We start from the raw sequence: 21,609 nt of genomic DNA, 5'->3' as shown, positions 1-21,609 counted from the left end.
GCACGCATCTCCCATCCCGACTGATTCCTCCAGCCATCATTTTCTTAGTGATCCCTTCTCTAGTCCATCTGCCTTCTCCCCTCCACTCATGAAGCATGCTTCCAGCTATGGGGCAATCCTCCTGGCCCTTATATCTACTGTCCTTGATTACCCGTTGTTTTCTCTCTCCAACCCTAAAATAGACATTAAAGTGTTAATTTCTGTTTTAGGATGGAAAGGGTGGAAAGTGGCTGTTTCCACCCTGTTTTAGAGTGGAAAGTGGCTTTTCTTCTGATTGCAATAAGTTTGAAGGATGGTTAAGGACAGTCTAGCAGGAAAGGAACTTTAGAGAAATAGGGGTTGGAAGAATGCCCCCAAAAAACTACATTTCAAAAGCCTACTAGCTTTTTCAATTCACAGACAGCATGGAAACCCCATCTGCTCCTCAGCAGGTACCCAAGCTGCTGTGTCAAGACACTGAATTCTGTCAGCACTAAAAGGGTTTTGGGTCATGAAAAGACAGAAATTCCTATCACTAAGTAAAATGAATGAATCTAAAAGGACTATCCAGCATATGATTCTAATTCTCTCTCATTCTAGAAAATCAGATCTATGGAGACAGTGGTTGCCAGGTGGGGCTGGAGGGGTGTGTTATCCACAATGGGATGGAGAGGTGGAACTGAGGATTTTCAGGGCAGAAACACACTCTGTATGATAGTGTAACAGTAACCAATTCAAATCCACAGAATATCTGTGAAAGTGAGCCATCATGTAACCTATGGACTTTAGCCAGTATCTACCAGTACTGGTTCATCAACTGTAGGAAATACAGCATCTTTGCGGAGAGTTGGTGCTAAAAGGGGTTCTCTGTATCTATACCTGCCAATTTTCTGTGCTTCCTTCTCAATTTTGCTATTACCCTAAGACTGGGTTTTAAAAGCAAACAAGCAGCAGTCAACATTACGGCACAGGCATGCATCTGGCAGGAGAGCAAATGGATCCCCAGGAAGACTTAACTCTGCTGGTCCCCGAGAAGCCACACTCTGGTCAGAAGGGAATTATACTCAAGGAGTTACACCTGGGCAGAGGCTATGTTATCCTACAGGCCCCACAATTCAGTGCTGAGCTAGATAAACTAAGACATGTTTCAGTTCAAAAAGTAATTTGTTCCTCAGTGCAAGGAGTTGGAAGGAAGGAGGAGGCAGGCCACAAACACACTAAGACAGCCCTGGAGACCAAGGCCGGCCACAAGCTGCAGCTCAGCCTGGGCAGAACAGTCCCTGTACCCAGCCAGATGGAGCTTCTGAACCCCAATATCCCCAAGAAAACAGGCCACCTGCCCAGACAGAAAGTTCCAGCAATCTATCAATCTTTCCAGGACAAGGCCAATTTCTGTCCATCTGGACCATGCGCTGTATAAAACGCAGTAACTGAGCTACTGAGATGTGCAATCTCGAGTCCTTCCTGAAAGCTCCCTGTGGATTATGATGGGCCCCTGTGTTCCAGAGGAGGCTAATGCTGAACTGTCATGGAGCAGTGTACGTGACAGAGCCGGTGAGCAGGCGCTTCCCCTGCCACTGTCTGTGGTGGAGAAGGCCACTGTCTCCTTCCACCCACAGGTCCTCTACAGGCACCGGTCCCCTCAGAATAGAAGCCAGCAGCAAGGGCATCTGCAGCACCATGAACACTAGGCTGGAAACTGCATCTGTTCCTTCACCAGAGCCGTTCCAAGGGGGCAGAAACAACAGGCTGCTGCACCCCACAGAAGGACACCAGCTACAGTGCTTGCGGGAGTGTAAATTTGGGGGCCTTGGGGAACAGTAAGAGAAAGACACAAGGAAAAGCCAGCACAGAATTCTCATCATTATTCAGGTTGGGGGCACCCAGCCACCTCCATTCCAGAACACTGCAGCCAGAGTCTGGGGGCGAAGCCCGCACTCAGGACTAACCCGCACAGGGGCAGCTCATGCTCATAAGGGGACAGGACTCACAGGGAGAAGTGTCCCTGCCCAAGAGAAGGGCTGGGTCTCAGAGGAGAGGCGCCTGCTTCACACACAGCCTACAGGGGTTTCATCCCCATGCCTGACATCGTCCCGAAGCAACACCACAACTGATCTCCAAGTACAGAACCAGGAGTCAGCTCTGAGCATTGCTGGGTATACCCGCCCCACAAAAATATCAGAGACATGAGTAACAAAAGGAGAGTGCACTTTGGGGTGTGAACAGGACCTGCACGAAGCTATGGGGGGGACTGGTGGGCAGTGACCTTGTTGGGGAGACATGAGCAGGGTGGGGACCCCGAAAGCAGGCATCTTTGTGAGGGCACCTTCCCCATGTCCATGTACCAGGTGCACTCTCAGGGCTAGAGGTCCCCAGAGGACCCACTGACAGTGATACCAAGGGACCCCAGGAACTAAGCACCCACACAAGAACACTGGAAACAGCAAAAACTGGACTGCAACATGGAGCAACCCTGAGCCGGTGGTACGTGGGAGCTCTGTGACAAGAGACATTCATTTCAACACCCAACTCGCCCAATGACAACACCTGGGGCACAGCAGCTTCCAACAGCAAGTTATGGTTTGGGGTTGGAGAAAGAAAGTGTCTGGAGATGAGCGCCCATGGCCAGGCTTCAGTTAATGATTAAGTCAACAGGGAGACCTGCTTCTGCCCCTGGTACCAAGGAAGTCCAGCTCTGGACTCTGAACTTCATGGCAGAGTTAAGATCTAGAGCCATGTCCACACAAGACATGGCAGGGAGACTGGCCCATGAAGCCGCTGCGGCTGTGGACAAATCACAAGCCTCACTCAGGGCCTGAGAGCAGCCCCACAGTCTTCCTCATGGCTCCCAGAACGCCCATCCAGACAGCCCTGGGTCCTGCGAGGAGTGGGCACACAGGGCACATGACACCTGAGCTGTTGCCCGGGGAGGGCAGGTGTGGAAGGGCCATGACTGGGGCATCAGTGGCAAAGCTGTTGTTTCTGTCCCCAGGAGTGACAGGGACTGCACACTTCTGGGAACACAAGGGCGCCCAGCTCCCTCCCCCACCACACGCCTGCTTCTGAATCAGCTTTATTTCTGAAACTTACTTTCTCTCCTTGCCAGTGAGTCAACCCGTAGTCAGGAAAAATCCAAATCACAGCACCCAGACATTGTGGCTCCCTGAGCATACACAGTCCCACAAACTGGAATCCCAAACGTTCAGTAATTATGTATTATTTGGCTTTCCTAAAACCTAAATAATATTATCAAATTAGCAGCTAAGAGTCATGATCATGGGAATACTCACGCGCTGTTCACATAAAGAAACGGAGGCCCTGGGACTGACCTTGCTTCAGCAAACTCAGAACTGCACTGGGATCCCAGGCACGTCTCTGCTCCCCCTGACCTCACCCTGCAGAGCCTCACGCCACCCAGCACCCAGAAAGCACGACCCTGGAGCATTAGGGCCGAGCTGCCGTCTCCCTTTTATTGTCCAGCTTCTCCACGAAGGTTCAGCCCCCATTCTGCAGTTTCCCCATAGTTTCTGGTCTATTCAAGAGGCACCTGAGGCCCAGTAAGGAGCCTCTGACGGCACCACTGGTGATGGTTGTGAGTCCACATCCTCACAGAGGACATTCCTCGCAGAGTCCTAAGCCCTTGCAAACACTCCTCAGCTGTCCGTCCACGAGGTCTGTGGGTCCCAATCAAAGGGCACCTGCTGAGTGTGGTTCACCCCATCAATTGGTCAGACCGCCAATCCAGCAAGAACATTCGGTTTGTCTGCAATTCTCACACTTCCTAGGTTCCAGGAAAACCAGTCACACCTGCACCTAGGCCCCCCACGCTGTGGTAATCAAAGACCCAACCACCTGAGAGCCACATCTCAACTCATCTTGGGGGGCAGGGGGACTGCCACTGTGGTTTCAGAGTAAAAAGGGGCATGGTCAACCTTGCTCCTGGCATTCCTGCCACTGAGCAGTACCAGTGCCCTCCTGTACACAAGGTGCATACACAAGCACACTTATGCACACAAGGTGCACACATGCACACTTATGTACACAAGGTGCATACACATGCACACTCATATACACAAGGTGCAGGTGCATATAATGCATACCCATGTACACAAGATGCACACATGCACACTCATGTAAACACAAGCTTAGACACAGGCACACTCATGCACACGAAGCGCTTACACACACATTCATGCACTCAAGGTGCTTGCACAAATGCACAACTCATGTGTACAAGGTGCATACATACATGCATACTCACGTACACCCACATGTACACATTTTATGCACATGCACACTCTGCATATAAGCATGTGCGCACGCACACACACACACGTGCAGAAATGGCGCACGACATCCTGAGATGCTTCTCCTTTTCTGCCTCACTGTTGGGATGAGACACCAGCTCTGCAGAAAAGGCCACACTGTTCATGTGTCTAAGCACCTTGTGTGCATGAAAAGGCCATGCTCCGGGGTGGAGGGACACTTCTAAAAGCTCATAGAGTCTGGAAAACCACTGCAACCTGGAACACTCCCTAAGATGTGGGAATTACAAAGGGCTCTTACTCCAGTAAAATCACTGAGAGTAAAAGTATGCAGCATACCTGAGAGCAGAGCGTGTCTGAGAATGAGGCAGAACTAAAGAAGGTCTAGAAACAAGCCCTGCCCCAGAGTGCAGAAGACCAAGAAGACTGTGATGTCAGCAAGGAAGTGGGAGCCAGGAGATACCTCAAGGTGTGAGCACTCACTGCATGCGGGAGGTTTGGGTCAATCCCTGTCCGCACAAGATCATCCATTTACACACTCTGGTTAACTAACAAAGTCCATAAGCCACCCAACAACTACAGCACCACACCGTCCCCCATGCAAGATCAATAAGCAAGGACCAAACACAAATATGACAGAAGGGGTTGGGGGAATCCCTGGAGGCTGGCGGCAGGGAAACACTAGTAACTCCATGCCAGACAGACATGGCATCTGCATGGTCCATGTTCTTCATAGTAAAATTCTGAATTCATTCTATCTTTACTATAAAAAGAAAACAGAATCAGGCCCAGACAGCCTGCAGTTTTCCTGTGAATGCATGCGTACATGAGTATGCATGTCTCCAACTCTGACTTGTGCACATGCACAAGTATGAATGTGTGTGAAGTGCGTGTATAAGCATGAATGTGCATGCATATGCTTGCATGTCTGCATGTGTCTCCAGGGGTGGTGGGATGATGGAGAAAGCAGGCCCCAGCTCCCGGGTCCAGAATGTGTCACATGAAGCTAGCTCACAGCCCACAGGGGTCTGTGTGCCCAGCTCCCTTTATCTGATACCCAGAGAACCTGCTGCGAACTTTCCACACATCAAGCCCAGGAGACTCACAGCCACACAACTCTGAGGATGACAAGTTCACACTCAGTGGTTAAGAACCATTAAACCCATCTTCCTAAAGCTCCAGTCATGAGGAAATCCCTCAGGGCCACTGACAGGCTCCCAGCTAGCACTCAGGATGGTGCAATCTGGCTCCACTGGGCACTGAAGGAGATTTCATGTCTAGGAGTCTACAGCAGGTAGGGCCTTACAAGTGGCCGACCAGGGTTCAATTCCCAGCATCCCATTTGGTCCCCCGAGCACTGCCAGAAGTAATTCCTGAATGCATGAGCCAGGAGTAACCCCCGTGTGACCCAAATAAAAAAAAAAAATTAGAAAGACCCAGTAGGCCTGCACTTCTTCCCCACTTATCATATGCAGGGTGACTGCAGGCCTCCTCAGCAGAAACCTATGTGCAGCCCAGCCCAGCAGGCCCCAGTGCTTCCAAAGGGAAGAGAACTTCCCGGGAGGATTTGCAAGCAAAAACACCAAACCCTGAGTCTGGGTCCCAGAGGCTTGCCACAGGCTGAAATCCACGACCAATCCACAAACACCTTCTGAGAAAAACTAGAGTCTCAGGCCAGATTCATGACCTGAACCTCTATTTCGACCCCTCACTCCGGTAGGCACACAAGATGCAGCCCGTCGAGTACTTAGAAACAAAGGGTCATCTCTCCCAAGAAAGCACAGAGATGCAGCCAAACAAAATTGTTCTCTCTCATCTGAAACCAAATTCTTGAGTTATTTTCTGTAATGAAAAACATGGATTTCTTAGCCCCTTCGCTCATTCCCTAGATGAAACATATACGTCCTAGGGGAAAGAATCAAGTAGCCATTTCTCAAGAAGTTTAATTTCTGGGGTTGTGGCTGAAGACTGCCCCTCTTCTGTGCATCTCACTCAGCAAAGACCAATTCAGCTATAAAAGCCCCATGGGAAAGTAACTTGACCCTTACCTTAGCTTCACATTTCTTGTGGCAGGAATACTTGCAGGCTGGAAAAGGGGAGAAAACAAGAGAGAATGTGAAAGTTGGCCTGTCTCTACAACAATAGTTTCTGCATCACCAAACTCTTTCAATCCCTGCAAAAGTCCAGATTTGGGCAGGGGTCGGGGGTTATTTATTTATAACACAATGCTAAGTTATGACAGACTGTAGCATGGATATGGTGACTGGAATCTAGCTACTCCCATTCCACACCTATCCCACTGATGGGGCAGAGGGCTGTTCCAGGGAGCAGACTCACAAAGATCAATTTCTCCAGGGTACACAAATGTGATGGTCTTGAACAGCAAAAAGCATCAGCGTGTGCCTGAAATTATAGTTTTTCCTGAAAGAAAAGAACCTTGAAAATGGCCCCACGAGAATCAAACCCATGTCTCTAAATTGTGTGTTGTCCTTCGTTTCTGGACAATCTGAATGGCTGTCAATTTAAATCTATGTCTATATTCCTGTAGGAGATCCTCCAACTGGGCACACTGTGTAGTAACTGCAAGAAGCATGTGCCTGTCCCCTGCCCTGGCAACGCCCACTGAATGCCAGAACCAATGCGATTTCACAGGACTGTCACACTGGAGGCTGCAGCTGCACTTCTCCCCACAATGGTGACAGGACGCAATGCAGGAAGACGGTGGAAAAGGAAGCACGAGCAGCAAACAGCCCCTGGTGGCTACCCTCAGAGTCTCCCGACAGGGTGTCCGATATGTTTCCCCAAGATGAACCCAGGGGTCAGCTGTGTCATGAGGGAAAAAGGTTGGGCTTGGGGACAAGTGACATGAAGGCGGCCTGGATCTGTCCCCAGCTGGGCTGCCCTGGCACAGGCGCCAAGATGGGAGTTAGTGCAGTGCCAAGTGGATGCCCTCTGGGGATGCTGATCTGAAAGGCCAGTGGGGAAGACTGTGTGTCCTGAGAGATGGTCCCTAATCTGACTCAGTGATGACCCAAACTTACACTCCCCACCCCTTCCTCTCCTCCCTGCCAGGAAGGGACAGATGGAACAACCAACCAGCCTGTCGCTTATCTGTAGCTACTGAGAGTGGCAAGTAGCAGGCAGAGTTACTGCAACTCAAAAAAGAGAATAACTAGTATTACTATCTTCTGCAGTATTTATTTTCTGAATTTTCTCCCTATGCCTCTGAGGTTTGTGAGGTTCCTCACAAAGACAAATATGTACTCTAAAGACAGCCTGTGGATTTGGGAGCAAGATGGGCTTGCCTTTGGGATAAAAATAGAAGTAATAAAAGGTCTTAGTCAGAGCGACAAGACATCAGGGAGAGCACTTGCCTTGCAAACAGCCCACCCAGGTTCTATTCCCAGCACCCATATGAGCCCCCTAAGCACCATCAGTAGAGCTCCTTGAGCACAGAGCCAAGAGTAAGTCCTGCGTACTTCCATATGTGGTCCAAAAACTGAAAAGGGAAAAGAAAAATAAAGGTTTCGTATGCCAATTTAAGAACACACAGGAAACAGTCTAGGCCAGAGGCCAGCCAGAAGGACTGCAACAGAGGAGGGCAGGGGAAAAAAGACCCTCTGGGTAAAGGAGAATTAGACTGAAACCCTCTAATTGGCCAAGCCAGACTGCAAAGTGAAGTATGTCATCATTAATTCTCCTGGCACTTTTGCCCACAAAGCTGCTCAGAGCAGCTCAGTTTGACAACACAGGGTGGCAGAGGGCACAGTGTGGACTTCTGCCCGATGTCGGATCCCCTCTGAGGAGGCAGGGGAAGAGACTACCACCAGTCAGCACCAACGTGCAGCCACATAAAGTTGCCACTTCACAGACAAGCTTTCAGTTCTGAGACAGAAATGCCCAGTGCCACTTAACACCTCAATTCCCAACACAACAACAGTGAGAAATAACGAAAGCTATTGTTCTTATTGAGCCTCTAACTTTGAGAATCATTTATTACAAAACACAGATAATTACTATCATAGCCAACTCACCCTAAAAAGTACTCCAGTCCATGGAAGTACTTTGTGAGTAATGCACAGTGGAAGGCCGGCCATGGTCTAGAACTGACAGACAGTCCAGGTGAGCTCGTTCATTAGACACTCTATGATTAACTATGAACTCACATAAGCCACCCAGCCACGACGGCAAGATCCTGGTGAAATGTGTGTTCTGCATCTGATCCTTGTAAAAACCCCAAGAAGAAGAAACTGTGAAGGTGAGTGGGTCAAGTCACGGTCTGTGTGACTGGGCTTTCACTGCCTACAACTCAGGCCCTGGTTTCACTCTGCTGCGTGCTTCTGACACAACATCAACGCTACAGTTGGCAAACAGTGTCCAGACATGCATCCCAATCCTAACACATGCAGCAGGAAGTCTGGACTCTTTTCCATGGACCTAACATCCTTCATGGCCTGGGCCAGCAGCTCCAAATTCCTGATTCTGAACCCACTTCGGTCATGCTCTGTCTGATCCCTGAAAGTTCTACCCACACTTCTGTGTCAGGCTGCTTTTTTTTCTTTAAGACTAAAGACAGGAGTCACCTCCTCCACCAGGAAGCCCCCTAACCTTTTACCATGCAGGTCAGTGTAGTAAAACACATTCTGGAAACACCTTGATTACTCATCTCAAAGTAACCTGTGTGTTCACTCTCTTGAATAAACCAGGCTCACCCACAGATGGCATCCCAGCCACTATAACACGACACATGATATAGAAGAGAAAACAGCTGAAGACCGAAGCACTCACATGCAGACACCTGCTCAAGGATCCAAGTTTCCAGGGCCCCACTCTCAGCCGTCAGTGTGCCCATCAGGGGCTCCAGATCTTCTGCCTCAGTGGAGCCATCTGAGGGTTGTCCCCGTGTCACTGTGCACTGACAGTTCCCTGGCCCAAGTCTGCCTTCAGAGCCTGGGTCCAGTGAGATGGATACAGAGGACCCTCCATATCTCCGCCACTCTGGGTGGTGAAGTTGCCAAGAAAAGGGGAGACCACAGAAGGTTCCAGAACTTGCCCAACACAACACAGCTCCAAATCAGAAGGTCCCAAAAGGACAAGCCTGCATGTTTATCTAACCATCCGCCTCTCTATCCCACTGCTCTTCTTGGAAGCCAAAACACTGACTTTGCTTTCTTTCAGCTTCATTGGGATATAATTGACAAAACTATGATTTAAAACAAACAATGCAATGATTTGACAGTGTGACTACAAGCAAGTAAGTTAATATATCCACCATCTAAGATCTGCTTTCTAAAACTACCATATTAATGACAGTCCCGGTTCTGTCCATTCTACCTCCAGGGAACATTCATCATATAAACTATGTATCTCTGACCAAACAATCTTCCATTTACCCCATTTACCCAATAATTCTCCTTTGCAACCACTCTTGTGCTATCCGTGTTCATCAATGATTTTCTATCCTTTTCTTTTACAGGGTAGTGGTATGCAGGGCACAGCCAGGGCTGCCTGGGGTCACTCGTGGCTCTGAACTCAGGGGATCATGTGGTACCAGAGACCCAATCAAAGCCTCCTGCACGCAAAGCACACACTTAGCCTACTGAGTGATTTCCCAGCCTATTTCCCTTGCACATGAGCATATGACCGTGTGTGTTCTGGGGATGGAACCAAGGGCCTTATGCATACAAGGCAAGTGCTCCACCATTGACCCACCTCCCACTGGACCCCTATTTTTTAATTTTTTCAAGAGAGGGGAAAAGGAGAATAACGAGGATTTTTTCATGCTGATTCTTTCCTTGTTATCTGCATGATGCTAAACTTAAAAAGCTTACATTTCAAATAGTACATATTTTCATTCTAAAATTTATATTTAGTTTTTCTGTATAAATGCATTTGTTACAGTCATATGTTTACAGTAGTGTTCATGTTAATGGGTTTATATAGTACTAAGGGCATGTCACCAATGTCCTTTTGTTACTTCTAGTCTAGTTTTTCATTTCCTTCTGTATTTAGTTAGTTTAAAATAAATCTTATTTTTCTGGGGCTGGAGAGATGGTACAGCAGGTAATGTGCTTGTCTTACACACAGATGACCCAGTTCATTCCACAGCATCACATATGGTCCCCTGAGCCCACCAGGAGTGATTCCTGAACATAGCCAGGAGTAAGCCAGGGATACAGATGGGTGTGGCCACAGAACAATAAATAAGATTTTATTTTCTGTTAAAAAATTTAGGACTCTTCAGTTATCTCTTTTATTTAGGTTATGTTTTAATAGTTTTTTGTTTTCAAGGATAAGGTTCATTTCACTCAGATTTTTAAATTTATATAAATTTCTTATGACCTTCTTCAGGAGGGAGGTTAATAGTGTGATCTTCAATTTCAATTCTTTAGATGATAACTTGTCTCATATCCTTTAATCCTTTTTTATTCTTGTTAAGAGTTTTAGTAACTGTGCTGGCACCTCAAACAATGCTTTGAGTTCATTAACTTTATAGCTTTTTTTTATTTTTATTTCTATTAAATTTCTAATTTCATTTTTCTGGAGTATATTATGCCCTTCGTTTTCTAGATATTTTCACTATTTTTTAATGAAATTATCTTACTACAAGCTAAAAATCATCAAAAAATATGTTTGTTGTAAGTAATGATTTACAACAGAATTCATACTCTAGATTTACGATGATATTGCACCACGCCCATCACCAGCAGGATGGCCTCCCTTCTCATGACTGCATCTGCCTTCGTCACTTCTGGTCTGGAGGCAGTTCCGGAGTCTGATCTCACGGTCACTGCAACTCTCTCACTTCTTGTTCATACTCCAGAGAGAAGTGATATCATCTGTTATTCTCTGCTTTCCTGCTAACTCAATTCATTGAGTATGACACCTTGATTAAGTTGCAGCAAAATGAATGGTTTCACCTTTTCTTAAAGCTGAACAGTGTTCCAAAGTGTAAATATATACAATTTCTTTATCCACTTATCTGTCATTGGACATCTCAGTTGTTTGCAACCTTGGCTGTTATAGAGTTTCAATGAACTAGGTATGCTTCACAGATTAATGTTTTTGTGTACTTGGGATAAAAGCCAATGAGTGTGTCATATGAAAGTTCAACTTTAAAATTTTCACCACATGGTCCTTTTTCACCACATTCCTACCAGCACTTGTTCTTAATTAGCATTTTTGAAATAAGGAATTCTCCCCAGTGTGTGATAGTACCTTGTTGCCTAGATTTGCACTGCCATGATAACCAAGAGACAATGAATACTTTTACATTTGTTGCCATCTGTACTCTTTTTTGAGGGGATGTCTATCCATCTCCTTTCCTCATTTTGTGATGAATTGTTCCTTTTGTTGTTGCTGAGGTTCAGTGCTTTATATATCTTGGATTTTTTAATAAATGTTATTTTTATAAAGTTGTTCACAATAATTGATTACATTCAATATTCTAATACCAATCCCACCACCATTACACCTTCCCACCACCATTATTTCCAATTTCCACAACCACCACCTAAGCCTGCCCTCAATAGCAGACCCTAAATAATTAATTTTCTTGCTAGGAAAAATTTGCTTAAAATCATCAAAAATAAGTTTCCTTAAAAGAACGTGTTTGAAGACTGTAATATCTCACCCTGGATCCATTAAGCCCTTGGTTGAGCCTTGGTGTGCTAATATGCAGTTGTTGTTTTGTTTTTTTAAAATTGAGATTGGTTTGCATTCTACCTTACTTCCCATTCAATGTGGTGTGCTACTCCTGGTACATCAGCAGAGTATGAGATGTCAAGCAGCTGTATTTGCAGCCATGCGCTAAAGTAACTCTAAAATTTTGAATAGGGTGATACAGTTGTAATTGCATCTTTAACTGGATGGTATCTCTGGAGTCCAGAGGGGTCTCTGGAGCTTGTTGATCTCTTTCAAGATTTACTTATGCATCTCTGAATCGTGGCTGTTAATGGCACCAGATAGCCATGGGTGTGATAGCCAGGCTCCCAGAAGAACATCGAGATGGGGGGAGGTCACCCATCCACAACTCTATGAGAGCCTGGAGATTTCGGTCACAAAATCTGCTCATGGATGAGGCTTACCCTGAGCCTGTGGGGATCTGCCATAAGCATGGCGGTGATTGGGCTCTGAGGTTTACGGCTGCTGGGGCTCTCTTCGGGTGAGTGGTGGGCTCACCTACCTCCCTCTGGGGTGACCCAGATGAGACTCAGCCTAACATGAGACCTGAAGGCATCTCTGCAGCTTGTTGATCTCTCCGAGATTTATTTGTGAGTCTCTCTATATCTTGATTTAAGCTCTCCTAAATCATGATGTGCAATTTTTTTTTTCCCATTCACAACTGGGAGTCATTTTTTTAAGCTGGTTTTTGTTGTTGTTATTTGGGGTATTTTATTATTATTTTTTTGTTTGTTTGGTTTGGGTGTTTTTTTCAGTCCAAAACCTTGTGTGTTTTTTACAGTCCTTTTTTTATTCATTCATTTGTATTGAGTATCTTTCCTTTTTCATGGTGGTAGTTTAGGGAACATGGCTGTAATATCATTAGCATTTACAATTCACTGTACAGCAAAGAGCTGAAGACCCTCCACCTCTGTCCTTATGATGCACTAGTCTTGTTTTCCTTTTGTCAGTGGGGCTGAGTCATTAAAAACAACTCTGAAGTCGGGTCATGGACTTTCCTGACCCAATTCTCTTCAGTGCTTTCTCTGTACTGGGACCTAATGAAATTTTTAATCCATTTTGAATCAACCTTTGTGTATGGTGTGAATTAGAGATCAAATTTCTTTTAGGGGGCATGGGGGTTACAGCCTGTGGCTCACCACTCTTCTCAGCACCATTTCCTTTAAAGGCTTTCCTTACCTCACATTTTCATATAACTCCTTTGTTGTAAATTAACCTGCACATACATCTGTGTTTACTTCTGGGTTCTTCATTCTATTTCACTGGTTCAAGAGTTTGCCTTTATTCCAGTACCCACAATTTTGATTACTATAGCTTTCTTGGACTGGAGCAATAACACAGCGGGTAGGGCGTTTGCCTTGCACATGACCAACCCAGATTCGATTACTCCATCCCTCTCAGAGAGCCCAGCAAGCTACAGAGAGTATCACACCCACATGGCAGAGCCTGGCAAGCTACCCGTGGCATATTCGATATGCCAAAAACAGTAACAACAAGCCTCACAATGGAGACGGTACTGGTGCCTGCTCGAGCAAATCGATGACAGTGCTACAGTGCTATAGCTTTGTAGTGTAAGGTCAGGGATGCAATGCCTCCAATCTTTTTTTTTAAATGGTCGCCTTCACTACTTAGGGAGGTTTAAAGCTCAATGAAAGTTTTAGCAGGATTTCGTCTATGTTCCTGAAGAATGCCATGGAAATCCTGATAGAACCTGCATTGTCCTCTGCACAAGACAGTAATTTAAAGATATTAATTCTGCCAATTCATGAACCTGGACTATTTTTACACATCTTGAGTAAAGAAATAAAATTACATTTTCAACAAATGAGGCTTTCACCTCCTTTGTTAAGTTGAAATTATAGGGAAACAATTATAAATGAGACTTTTTTCCTTCTACATCAATTACCTACAGGGATGTAACCCATTTTTGTAGATGGTCACTTTACTATAGGTTTATTATTTCTAGGGGTTCTTATTAATGAAGTGCTTGGAGTTTCTGTATATAATGTCATGTCATTTGCAAACAGTGACAGTTTTCCACTCTTCCAATTTGAGTCCCTTTAATATCTTTGCCTCACCTAACTGCTATGGCTGGGATTCCACACTGCAGTGTGAATGTTACAGCGACTCCCTCATGCTGAACAATAGTGGGCAGAGTGGATATCCTTCCTTTCTTTAATCTTGTTAATTAATCAGTTTCTGAATTACTAATTCATTTTCAGGGGGAATCAAGCCCTGGGCTTTGGGTACCTAAGGCAACTCTACAGTTGAGCTACATATCTTCTAGATGAAGATGGCATCTTCTAGATTCTTTTTAGAGGAGGTGGAGGGGTCCTCTCAAGCTGTGCTCAGGAGACCTGCATGTAACTCCTAGAGATACTCAATTCCTGGAGATACTGAACTCCTGGCCATTAGTTCAGTGCTGCTTAGACCCAACAGTGCAAGGGAGCATCAGGGCTACACCCAGTGATGCCTGCGGGGCCTCCAGACTCTACAGGGTCTGGAGATCTTGATATGGGACCAAGATCAAAGTCAAGCTGGGCATGCATTTCACGGTATCTTCCATATTCTAGATTTTGAGGGGTGGATATTTATATTATATTTTGGGATCACACACAGCAGTTACTCCTGGCTCTGAACTCAAGGAACACTCCTGGTGGTGCTCAAGAGACCATGACAGGTGCCCTGGGTCAGCCCTGTGCAAAGCAAGCACCTCACCCACTGTACTATTGCTCTGGCCCTTGGAAGAATATTTAGATAATTTAAAATTTTTTTTCAAAAAAAAATAGTAAGAATAGTGGCCAAAAAAAGTTTTAAGAGGGTATGGTGCTTGCCTTGCACGTAACTGACCCAGGTTCAACCCCATAGTCACTGAACCCACGAAAAATGTGCTAAGGTTCCCTTCTCTCACTTCCTGGCAAACACTAGTGAGGTCCTATCATGTATAGGACAGCCACAGGCACCAGGGGTGCCTCATCCTGATTCTGACTGCATTCCTAGTGATGGTGATTTTGAGTATCTTTTCATGTAACTGCTGGATAAAATTTTGTCTTCTTTGTAAAAATGCCAATGCCTTCATTTCCACTAACTATTCTTTTTAACTCAGTTGGTTAATTTGTGTCTTTTGCCTTTTTTTTCTTTTTTGGGTCACACCTGGCGATGCACAGGGGTCACTCCTTGCTCTGCACTCAGGAATTACCACTAGCGGTGCTCAGGGGACCATATGAGATGCTGGGAATCGAACCCGGGTCGGCCTCGTGCAAGGCAAATGCCCTCCCCGCTGTGCTATCACTCCAGCCCCCAGGAGTGATTCTTGAGTCAGGAGTAACCCCTGATATTGCCATGCACAGCCCCAAAACAAAAAAAAAAAAAAACATAAAATAAAATAAAATTCTGGGGGAGGGGTCTAAAAATAAAAAATAAATAAAATTCTGTCATGAATTATTATATTATTCATGGCTTTGTTTTAAAGGCTCTATATTTTGTTTCACTGACTTATGTGTCTACTTATATACTATAACTTTAGAAACTGGGAGGTGTAATGCCTCATTTTATTATCTTTCAAGATTTAAAAATATTGAAATCTTTGACTATTCAATGTCTTTTGTGGGCCTACACAATGTTTAAGACTCTTTTCTAAAATAAAAAACACATTAAAATTCTGATAGATTGCATTGAATCTATAACCACTTTGGTAGCGTAACCAATATTATAATCATAATATTGAATATTTTAATCCAGGAATACAAGTTAGCCTTCCATTAATTTGCATCTTCAGGTTTTTTTTTTAATCAATGTCATATAGTATGTAGTGAACAGATCTTTCATTTTGGTATTTATTCCTAAATACTGTATTTTTTTATGCTATTGAAAATTATATTGCCTTTTTTTCTCTTTAAAATAGTTCATTATTACTGTATAGAAAAACAAGTGGCTTTTGCTATTATTGATCTTATTTAATTCTGGTTGTCAGGTCCATAACAGGTGGTTCTCAGGCTTACTCCTGGTGGGGCTCAGAACATCACTGTGGTGCGGGGGATCAGACCCGTGTCAGCCTCAGGCAAGGCAAGAGCCATCCCAGCTCTACTCTCTCTCCAGCTTCTGTTACTGATTTTTTAATCCTGTAACTTTACTGCATTCATGTATTAATCCCAAAAGGTTTTTTGTGGATAGTCTTTATGGTTTTCTATTATCTTTTGCTTTAAATACAAAACTTTTATTCTCTACTCAGAGTTAACAAAAAGCCATTAAAAAAAATACCTCTGCTGCTGGAGAAGGCCCTAAAATATGAGACTACAAACAGGTGAAACTGAAAATGCTCATCACACCGTTTCTGGGCCCATCATGATAGCCATTTAAAAGGAGGTTCTGCTTCCTAAAATCACTGCTGGTGGTTTTAAACTTAGATGGTATAAAGCTGTGTGCCACATAATTATGTTAATAGTAATGTCCCTAATGTCAGGTCATTTTCACTTTTTTATGTGAAAAGAATCTCATGAATCATCAAGGCAAATATGTACCTTTTCTTAAAAGGGAAAAAAACCCTTGCCTTATGACCTTGCTCTTGCTGAAATCATCAACAGAGCGCAGAGCTTAAGGACAGCAGCCTTATATACATCTCAGAGCCACCTTCCTTACTGCAGGTAATGAGGAGTAAAATAAAGTGACATCAAAGATTCCCTCTCGCCATGAAGAAGTTACTGAAGCAATAAAAAAGAAATTATATATTCACAAATAAGATATTGGATAGCACTGAAAGAAATCAGTATTTCTAATATACTTATACCTAACTGCTAGCAGGTAATGACAAGGTACAAAGAAAGGATATAAAACCATGCACTGGGGTTACAGTGACAGGGCATTGGCCTGCCATGCAGCAGACCTGGATTCAATCCCAGGCAACCCATATGGTCTCCCCAGCCCACCAGGAGTGATCCCTGAGCACTACCAGATGTTCCCCCCCACCACCAAAAAATAAATAAATAAAAAGAAGACCTGTACTGCACAAATTCTAAGACGGATATATGATAGCTCACCCACTACTGCGTACTTGGCATAGGAAACAGACTTTGTCAGTACTCAGTCAATAGAGGAAAGGATAGGGAGGGAGAGAAATCTCAAAGAGCTGGAGAACTTGCATGTGGAAGGTCCAGATTCAATTGCCAGTACCACATGATGCCCTGAGCACTGCAGAAATAACCCCTGCATACCTAAGGGAAGAGAGAGACGGAGGGAGGAAAGAAAAGCTACCTTATTCCAGTAGTCATTAAAACAGCATGGTATTGGGATAAAAACAGACCTGCAGACCAATGGAACAGAGTTGAATATCCTGTCATAGACCCCCCAAATATATGGCCACTTAATCTTTGACAAAGGAGCAAGGAATGTGAAGTGGAACAAGGAAAGCCTCTTCAACAAGTGGTGCTGGGAAAACTGGATAGCTACCTGCAAAAAAAAAAAAAAAATGAACTCTGACCTCTGTCTAATGCCAGGCACAAAACTCAGATCAAAGTGGATTAAAGACCTCAATATCAGACAAGAATCTATAAGGTATACAGAGGAAAATGTAGGCAGAACTCTCCATGACATTGAAGCTAAAAGCCTCTTTAAGGATGAAACAGCACTGACCATGCAAGTGGAAGCAAACATAAACAAATGGGACTACATCAAACTAAGAAGTTTCTGCACTTCAAAAGAAACAATGATCAAAATACAGAAAGAGCCCACAGAATGGGGAAGAATATTTACTCAATATCCATCTGATAAGAGATTAATATCCAGGATATACAAAACACTAGTAGAATTGTATAAGAAAACACCTCCAACTCCATCAAAAAATGGGGAGAAGAAATGAACAGAAATTTTCTCAAAAAAGAAATATACATGGCCAAAAGGCACATGAAAAAATGCTCCACACCACCAGTCATCAGGGAGATGCAAATCAAAATAACAATGAGATATCATCTCACACCACAGAGACTGGCACACATTCAAAAGAACAAAAGCAACCAGTGCTGGCATGGATGTGGAGAAAAACGGATGCTCTTTCACTGTTGGTGGGAATGCCAACTGGGCCAGTCTTTCTGGAAAACAATATGGACAGACCTTCAATAACTAGAAATTGAGCTTCCATATGACCCCACAATACCACTTCTGGGAATATATCCAGAGGATGCAAAAAAGCACCATAGAATGACATCTGTACCTATATATATTCATTACAGCATTGTTCACAATATCAAAATCTGGAAACAACCCGAATGCCCTAAAACAGATGACTGCTTAAAGAAACTTTGGTACATCTACACAATGGAATAATATGCAGCTATTAGGAGAGATGAAATCATGAAATTTGCTTATAAATGGATAGACATGGAGAGTATCATGCTAAGTGAAATGAGTCAGAAAGAGAGAGACAGACATAGGACTACACTCATTTGTGGAGTGTAGAGTAACATCACATGAGGCTGACACCCAAGGACATTAGATAAAAGGGCCAGGAAGATTGCCCCATAGCTGGAAGACTGCTTTATGAATGGAGGGTGGAAGGCAGGTGGAATAGAGAAGGGATCACTAAGAGAATGATGGCTGGAGGAACCAGTTGGGATGGGAGATGCATGCCGAAAATAAATATTAGAACAAACATGATGACTTCTCAGTGACTATGTTGCAAGCCATAATGCCGAAGAGTAGAGAGAGAGTATGGGGAATTATTGTCTGCCATGGAGGCAGGGGGTGGATGGGAAAGGGGGGGGATATACCTGGGATATGGGTGGTGGGGAATGTGCACTGGTGGAGGGATGAGTGTTTGATCATTGTGAGATGGTAACCCAAACATAAAAGGTTGCAACTATCTCACGGTGATTCAATAAATAAATAAATAAATAAAACAAATCTTCAAAAGAAAAAAAAAGAAAAGCTAGCTTATTCATAAAATAATATGAATTCCATATGTATCAGCTACAAGTGAGATCTAAATAGAGAAAGCAGAAACTAGTAATTAAATAAAATATCACCAATTTTTTATGAGCATGGAGAAAAAAGAATTACTTTTTCTGTGGTTATATATTTATTTAGGTAAATTTGATTTATAAGAGTATAAATCTTTATATGTTATAGGGGGTAAAATGTTATTACACCATAACACCACCAAGATGATCCCTCCATCACTGTCTACAAAACACTTCCTTCTACTTCCCCTCCTCTTTGATAACCTGACTTTGGGGAAGGGCTGGCTTTTGGGGGCTTGTTTTCAATGCTAGGGTCAAATCCAGGACTTCACACATGCAAGGCCCAAGGTAACCTCAGCTGTGTGGTGGGAGTGTAAGAAATGGTTTCACGGTCACTGTCCCAGTGGCCCCCTATGTTTTTCTCTATATACTACATAGGAGTAAGACTATCAAGTGTTTGTCTTTGCCTTTCTGATTTATTCCTCTTAGCATGATTAAGAACCAGCCATGTTGTATAAACAGGGTATAAAAAAATACTGGGAGGAGGGGCTGGAGAGATATTACTATAGGTAAGGTAAGTGCCTTGCACATACCTAACCCAGGCTAACCCTGGTATTCCATACGGTCCCCAGAGCACCAGCAGGAGTAAGCCCTAAATCCTGCTGAATATAACTAAAAAAAAAAAAAAAATTGGTCTATGTATGTATACAAACACATACACAACTGATACTGGCATTTGGGTTGTTGCTAGATACGAGCTGTTACTAAGCTGTGCAGCATAACTGGCATATAGCTCTTTGCATCCGTGCTTCTGTGTCCTTAGACGGATGCTGAATCATACAGCAGTTCTATTTTTTATTCTTTGAGAAGTCTCTACACTGTTTTACATAGAGGCTGAACCGGCTTTACATTTCCAGCAAAAGCAGATACTGTTCTTTTTTCTCCACATCCCCATCAACACTTGTTCTCTGGCATTTTTCAATAGATGTCATTCTCTCTAGTGTGAAGTGACCATGGTTACCGCTTGCATCTGCATGTCCCCAGTAGCAGTGATAGAGAGTGTTTTTGCATGTGCCTATGGCTCTCTGGGCATCTTTCCTTCAGAGAGGAAGATCCTCAGTATTTCCCTTCTTTTTAATATTTCTGTTTCCTGTAGCTGAGTTTTGTACATTCTTTCTATATCGTAGATATTAGTGCTTTATCAGATGCTTGACATGCAAATATTTTCTCCCATTCAATATGGTATCATTTTATTTTAGTAATAATTTCTCCCACCGTGCAGAATTTTTCAGTTTGATCTCACTCTGAGTTAATTTTGTGCACAGTGTGAATTACAGGTCCACTTTACTGGTAGTTAGCCAGTTTTAGAATGGCAATCTCACTTTGGGGCACTCTTGTTTTGGGGCCACACCTGGCAGTGCTCTGGGCTTACTACTGACTCTGTACTAGGGGATTGCTCCTGAAGGTGTTCGGGGAACCACGGGGGTGTCAGGGATAGAACCTGGATTGGGCGCTTGCAAGACAAGCAAACCCATAGAACGGCACCCATCATAGTATGGGATAGTATGGCACCCACCATAGTATCTTTTCAGCCCCCTGGAAAGACAATCTAAATATGGAGCAAAATCAGAAGCTAAATGGAATGCTGGGTAGATTGAACAAGCCTAACCTTAAAACTTCTATATGAAAACATGACACAAAAAATTAGATAAGCAATGGTCGAGAACATAACATCTGGTAGGAAATACTAACATTTTCTGTCTGCCAAAACCTATCAAAATGGATGAAAATTAATCCTAACAAGTTAATGACATATTTACAGGGCCAGACAGATAGTACAGCAGGTAAGGCACTTGCTTTATATGTGGCCAACTCAGTTCCAATCCCCAGTATCACACATGGTTCCGAGTCTCCACAGAGTTCAGAGCCAGGAGTAAGTCCCAGTGTGACAGGTAAGGCTCAAACCTCACCCATCCCTACAAAAAAAGTACACATATAGAGGAGCCGGGGTCAAAATATAGTGGGTAGTACACGTCTTGAACACCCTCCGTATGGTCCCCCACGCCTGCACGGAGTGATCTCTGAGCATGGAGCCAGGAGTAAGAAAACAATATATATATATATATATATATATATATATACACACACACACACATATATATAAAGAATTTCTAGAAATCAAGAATTTCTGTAATTTTCAAATTTCAGAAATAAATGCCAAAATGATCACTTTTGGGTTTCTTAGACGCACCACATCCACGCTGACCAATGAATGAAAACGGTAATAAAGGTATAGATGCCACTTTGACCCACCAACTTATAAAAGTGAACACTGGCAAAGTGTCAAGTAGAAAAGTTAACAGAGCACACTGCTCTAAGCTGACTCTGCTGGAGACTCCTGCCAGGAGCCTGTCTGTCCCTGGCCCAGACCTGACCCGGCACCCAGTTACTGCGCCTCTGCATTTCTCCAGACTCAGCGCCACAGACCTGCCTGCCTGCGCAGCGTCTCCACGTGAGCATCTGCATTCCTTGCATCAGCTCTTCCTGTCACAGGGGATTTCCAAGATCAATGCTAAGAACTTTCCTGCTACAGAAGAAATTACCTAGTGTCTGGCTCTGAAACCCTGACATTATTAGAGTAGTCAGAGAACTGCTATTCTTCCAAATGTCTCCAGGAGTCTCAGAATTCAGGCCACCATTTTACTGCTTGTGAGATGGAGACTTTTCTAGAA

General features: G+C 44.1%; 1 protein-coding gene across 1 annotated transcript in view; it reads right to left on the bottom strand.

The window, feature by feature from the left end:
• TNS3 (tensin 3) overlaps positions 1 to 21,609 on the bottom strand; it is a 269,039-nt gene that overhangs the window by 198,122 nt on the left and 49,308 nt on the right. The window contains exon 3 of the mRNA XM_055144430.1: positions 6,293 to 6,330. The gene's annotated coding sequence lies outside the window, so the exon portion shown is untranslated. The remainder of the gene's footprint in view (positions 1 to 6,292; positions 6,331 to 21,609) is intronic.

The sequence above is a fragment of the Sorex araneus genome, chromosome 7 (assembly GCF_027595985.1).
Source record: "Sorex araneus isolate mSorAra2 chromosome 7, mSorAra2.pri, whole genome shotgun sequence".
NCBI classification, from domain to species: domain Eukaryota; kingdom Metazoa; phylum Chordata; class Mammalia; order Eulipotyphla; family Soricidae; genus Sorex; species Sorex araneus.
Note: the sequence above shows the minus strand (reverse complement) of the source record. Positions and strands in the feature narration are given on the sequence as shown.